At 42.4% G+C, this 6175-nt stretch overlaps 1 pseudogene; it reads left to right on the plus strand.

The window, feature by feature from the left end:
• Nucleotides 1–4772, plus strand: part of LOC107600358 (acyl-CoA synthetase family member 3, mitochondrial-like) — a 120041-nt pseudogene extending 115269 nt beyond the window's left edge.
• Nucleotides 4773–6175: the final 1403 nt, after the last annotated feature.

Consider the following 6175-nt stretch of genomic DNA (forward strand, 5'->3'; position numbering starts at 1 on the left):
CGGGTGAGGGCGTTTTCATACACGTTTGGCCAATCGATGTCTACTTGCGTCACGATTAGTACCAGTTGTGCTGGTTAGACCCTGCTCCGGAGTAGGAGCTAATTTGGTTCTCGAAAAAGGCAGTCCGGTACTAAAATCGCTCCCAGTTCCGGCGGTGAGAACACGCCGAAAAGTGGGTAGTTCCACAATTATTTCTGGTACTATGAAAAGGTTCCTGCGGTGCGAAAGGCCCTAATTACACCTTCAGGGTGCAATGCTTGCCCTGTATATGTTCGAAGAACAATGTCAGTTGAGCATAAGGGCAGGTGTTTCAGTATTCTGTCATAAGTCTCTGTTGAAATCAAAGACACTGTTGCTCCCGTGTCCAATTCCATTTCAAGTGGCATTCCTTCAACTTCTGGTTTCACAATGATACTGGACTTTTCTCCTGGCTGTGACAGTTTATACAGGGCTAAATCAGAGTCTGTTTCATCATCACTGGATGCTGCCTCAGCATCAAGATGGTGTACACTTCCTCTCTTGACATAGCCTTTCTGCTTAGTTTCTCTCGTTGGCCGTGCAGCTTTTACTCTGTTTCCACTCTTGTTTTTCTGTCATTGTTACTCTTCCTGCAAACGCGACTGATATGGCCCTTTTTTCACATGTATTCCAATATTTGTCCTTAAACCAACAGTCATCATCATTATGGTTGTCCTTTCCACATCGTTTACATTTGTTGTTTGACGTCTTAGTCTTTGATAAAGATTTACCGATTTGCATTTACGATTTGCATTTACCGTCAGTGATCCGCTGAGTTGGTGCGCTTCGCGTGACGCTGTTTCCATGGAGACCGCCAGCTCCACTGCTCTTTGAAACGTCAGCGTAGTTTCAGTCAACAAGTGCTTTTGTGTAGCCTCACTCTTCAAGCCACACACAAATCTATCGCGAAGTGGATCATCCAAATGTACCCCAAATTCACAGTGTTCTGATCGTCCTCTAAGCACTGCAACATACTGTGTCACTGATTCGCTCTCCTCCTGATTCCGCCGATGGAAACAAAAACGTTCCACGATGATCCGGGGCTTCGGAGAAAAATGTTGCTGTAGCGTGTCTGTGATGTGCTTAAAGCTCTTCTCTCTCAGCTTATCCGGCGCAATCAGACTTCGGAGTAATCCATATGTTTTTCCTCCAATCACGCTGAGTAGCACAGGCACTTTCTTTTCGGCATTAATGCTGTTAGCTTCTACAAAGTGCTCAAATCTTTCAATATAGGTGGTCCATGGTTCGACGCTTTCATCAAAAGCTTCTATATGGCCTATAGTAACAGCCATTCTATCTAACCTAGCTCACTTTAGCTTCGCAGAGAAAATAAAATAAAAGTTCAGGTGCACCTAACTACTCACGATTCACTGTGGTAGCTTCCTGGAAGATTAATCCACCTCGTCTCACCTGTTTTCACTATCATAACATGTAGAATACACTCTTGAATGCACTACGAGAAATAACACAGCCCCACGCGTGGGTACTTAACTTCTTCACTTGCTTTATTTTAAAGGAACACAACTACTAATAATCACTAGTGGTTGTGCCACCTACAGGCACTAAGGAGAATGACAGTATAACAATTACAGTTTATACAGATGTAACGGTTTCTGTTAATGAACATAAATGTGCATCTGCATCATGCCATCAAAGTCAGGGAACACAAACTTATTTCATGATTTGAAACAATATCACCCATTAGAACATGCAGAAACTAATAAATTAATTTCCTATTAAGATATTTTATATTTTAAGGAAATAACACTGAAAAAAAATATTACTTAATTTACTCATGCATATTCTAATATAGAAACAAATATTTTATCATTATAAATGTTTTGAATGTTGTACCTTTGATTTGTGAAATATTCACGTTTGTCATGTTCTGACAAAAAAAAAACTCAGGAGAAGAAATCTGCCTTTAAGCTCGAAAGAAAGAAATATTTGACATTTATCATGATAATTATCGATATTGACTGATATGAAGAAATTTATGATCAGCACATTTGTAGCTCTGTCAACTCTAAATTGTGTGTGATTTTATTTTATTTATTTTTTGTAAAACTCACAGAACAGCTCAACATCTGAGCTCTCCTTCTACAGCTCCCCTAGAGGTCAGAATGCGATATGACCTGACCAAAATTTTCTAGTGTCAATCAGCATCTAGCAAGACACACTTAAACTTACTCAAAAAAGAAAAAATAGGCAGGTGATGAAATGTTGCTGAAATGCACCAGCAGCCTTGTTGCAAGTAGTTTATTGTGGTGTTTTTTGGGCTTGCGTCAGCGTGCGTGTAGCATGTTGAGTCAGATGTCGAGTTGGACTCCCTCAGGACATGCATTAGCCTCAAGAGGATTTTTAAAAGCCTCTTTATAAATAACAATAAACACACGTAGGCACAAACTCATGGACAAGAACTCATTTAGGAGCATGCTGCAAGAACAGATGTGGTTTTTGTGGGTGAAGGGGTGGAGAAAGAAACCGATGATGGTGAGAAGAAAGAAACAGCGTCTGGTGGGTTTTGTTTAGCATTGCCTGTTTTTTTATACCTCATTCTCTCTCGCTTTTTTTAAATGTCACTTTTGTTGCCCAAATGTACCATTTTTGCCTGGATGTAAGTTCTGTCAGGAGACACATGTCCCTTTACAGGGAGTAGCTCAGGGCATTTACTTTCTCTATGTGTGTGTGAGCTCCATATGTTGTGGGGGTGTTGGCAGCAGTGCTGTGCCCTGCTGGTGCGATGCTGTGTGTGTTTTTAGAGGTGGCCCTTCTGACCTGTCCCAGCCCCTCCAGCACAGCCCAGCAAAGAGCAACATGCGCAGAGAAAGAGAGAGATGCTCACTCCCCAGTGCTTTAACTCCAGCTTTCATTCTGTGTAACCATCACTCTATGTATGTCATAGGGCATAGAAAGACTGTAAATGATGAGCTGAAAGTGACACAAACACTGCACACAGACACACACACAAAGAGAATGTGGCTACAGTAAAGAATAGAATATTCAAGAGTGAGAAGTGCCATTCAGAATTTTCAAACCACTGCAGGGAAGAGAAAAAAGAGAGGGAGGGAAAGAAAAGAGGAGGCATTAACAGAGAGACACCTTGCTGGAAGGGACTTAGAAGAAAACAGAATAAAAAATATTTTCGCACACACAAAAAAAATGTAAGATGATAGAAACGGCTCCAGGCCTGTAGACAAACGCAAGAGTCAGGCAAGAATGCAAAAAATTTAATTATCTCAACGCTCCACTCTGCCTTTTAGTATTTGTCTTTATTTCATGCTGATTTCATTGTTTGTGGAATTAATCGAATTCCACATATCTGGCAGCGTTTCATACAATATAAGTTCCAAAGAGAATAAGGCGGCTTTGTTAAAAGATATGCAAGAGTTATTTTTTTGTTTTTTTTTGGTATTTTATGTATTTATGTGTGTATTTCACTTGTGACGTTTCACATCTGCACAAAATCATTAGAGTCTTTGCTTTGCCTGGAGACATTTTCACGACATGTTCCATATAAAACAACATGAAGCATTAAATTATGACACATATTTTATTTCCTTCCACTCCTAGAATTTAATTTTATAAAAACAATTTCTGTGATTTTGCCATCTGCAACAAAATTGACAGAACTTAAGATTTCGTTATTCAGTCTTGAAAAAGATCTGAAGCATGGTCTACGTAAGTACATTTGTACAAATGCTACTATTTATGAAAGCTGGATTTCATGTTTCGTTATAACATGATGCAAGTAAATGTTGCAATTTCAGGGGTTCTAGGCAGGTATTAGAGAAAATGTTTTGTCTATGGTCAGTTTCACAAGGTCTCAAGCTCATCGATCACCAATAAATTAATTCAGACATCGCATTTGTGATGAATCTTAGCTTCTGACGGAATTCAAATTCTTGTTTGACTAATTATTTCTGACACTAACGCTGTTAGCTAGAATTTATATCACACCATCTGCCGCGGGCTTACCCAGGATCTCATTGGGGACTATCTAACAAACAACAATTGTGAAAGGACAGCTGAAATCCATAATTTCTTATTTCAGGGGGTCTTTAAGTTGGTCTTCTCTTTTGGTTTCTTCTCTCAGAGAGCACATGGCTCCATACACCATTCCCACAGGGCTGATCCTTGTGGAAGAAATGCCCAGAAACCAGATGGGCAAGGTGAATAAGAAGGACCTTCTACAGCAGTTTCCCCTACTCGCTCTGGCTGAACAATGTCTGATCCAAGATCAGTCTTCAGAGTAATGGGAGTCTTACCACAGTCTGAAGAACGTCTCAGGTTACTTACGTAACCATGGTTCCCTGAGTAGGGAACGAGCTCATCGATCACCAATAAATTAATTCAGACATCGCATTTGTGATGAATCTTAGCTTCTGACGGAATTCAAATTCTTGTTTGACTAATTATTTCTGACACTAACGCTGTTAGCTAGAATTTATATCACACCATCTGCCACGGGCTTACCCAGGATCTCATTGGGGACTATCTAACAAACAACAATTGTGAAAGGACAGCTGAAATCCATAATTTCTTATTTCAGGGGGTCTTTAAGTTGGTCTTCTCTTTTGGTTTCTTCTCTCAGAGAGCACATGGCTCCATACACCATTCCCACAGGGCTGATCCTTGTGGAAGAAATGCCCAGAAATCAGATGGGCAAGGTGAATAAGAAGGACCTTCTACAGCAGTTTCCCCTACTCGCTCTGGCTGAACAATGTCTGATCCAAGATCAGTCTTCAGAGTAATGGGAGTCTTACCACAGTCTGAAGAACGTCTCAGGTTACTTACGTAACCATGGTTCCCTGAGTAGGGAACGAGACACTGCGTCCTCTAGGGGTCCCTATGGGGAACGCCTCGTCGTGACCCGTGTCTGAAGCATACATTGAAAAAACACCAACTCGTTGGCCGGCAACAGCTATGACGTCACTACCGGTGTGACTATAGTATAAATAGGCGCCGGGAGCACACGTCATTCACTTCTTCGTCTGAAGCTTGTGTCCGCAGCATGGCAAGAAACCTAGAGGACGCAGTGTCTCATTGCCTACTCAGGAAACCATGGTTACATAAGTAACCTGAGACATTCCCTTTCATGGGAACTTTGAACTGCGTCCTCTAGGGGTCGCTATGGGGAACGGTATACCCACGCCACCATGCTGAGGGGAGTGCAAGCCAGAACCATGGCGAGCACTAAGAACCAACTCTACCATATTGCTATGGGAGTCCCCCCTGGGACGTTAGACGGCTGTCAGTGACATTATTGAGAGGAGAACTCCAAATTCAGAGGAATAGTGTGCTCATTCCAGGTAACCCCTTGATAAAAGGGGAGCACTGCTCAACACTACAATGAGAACAGCCCATGGAGCGAGGAATCCAACTCCTCAGAGAGAATTAAATGCTCGAAAGAAAGCACCATGCTCACAATAACCCTCAATGGTGAGGGGAACGAAACTTCCAGAGTGTGTCGACAGAGACACACTAGATGAGTGGAGCCCAAGGTACCGGGGTCTAAACCAACTCAGAGAAAGGGAACAAGGTTAATAGTGTTAATAGTAACCCTTAACATACAGGATTTCAGAAAAGTGGGCAAGTGGGCAAATGCACACTTACCAGCTATGTAGATTTTAGAAAGTGTGCAAAGCATAATGTGCACACTTACCAGCTATGTGGCTATGTGGAAAAGTGCACAAAGCTTAACGTGTGCACTTACCATAGTATTTGGATTTTAGAGTTTTCGAGCATCTGTTCACAGATACCCGGAAGTACTGGGCCAAACGGGAGAGGCAAGCTCAAATACAACCCTCAAAGGTGAGGGGAGCACTGCCCGAGACAGCATTTACACAGGAAGGTTCTCGTAATGCCACCTATACCTCTCGCTCGATGCCTCAGCAAGAGGGGATATCCTGGTGATCGGGAAACCCCTCAGGGCGACCCAGATACGGTAGACCAGTCAGGGTAGCATGAAGCGTAACCCCAGCCCGGACGTCCAGGAAATTTTTTGCAGTGACACGCCGGGGGCCTGATGATCACAAAGGCTCCCGCAGAAGCCTGTGTTATGGCCGATTGATCCAGGAAGTATGAAGCCGAAACCCGGCTTTTCTTACCGTCTGGACATATATCGACGAGTGAAATAAACACTGCAAGTCGAGCA

This window comes from Sinocyclocheilus grahami, unplaced genomic scaffold (assembly GCF_001515645.1).
Source record: "Sinocyclocheilus grahami isolate Dianchi unplaced genomic scaffold, SAMN03320097.WGS_v1.1 scaffold282.1, whole genome shotgun sequence".
Classification (NCBI taxonomy): domain Eukaryota; kingdom Metazoa; phylum Chordata; class Actinopteri; order Cypriniformes; family Cyprinidae; genus Sinocyclocheilus; species Sinocyclocheilus grahami.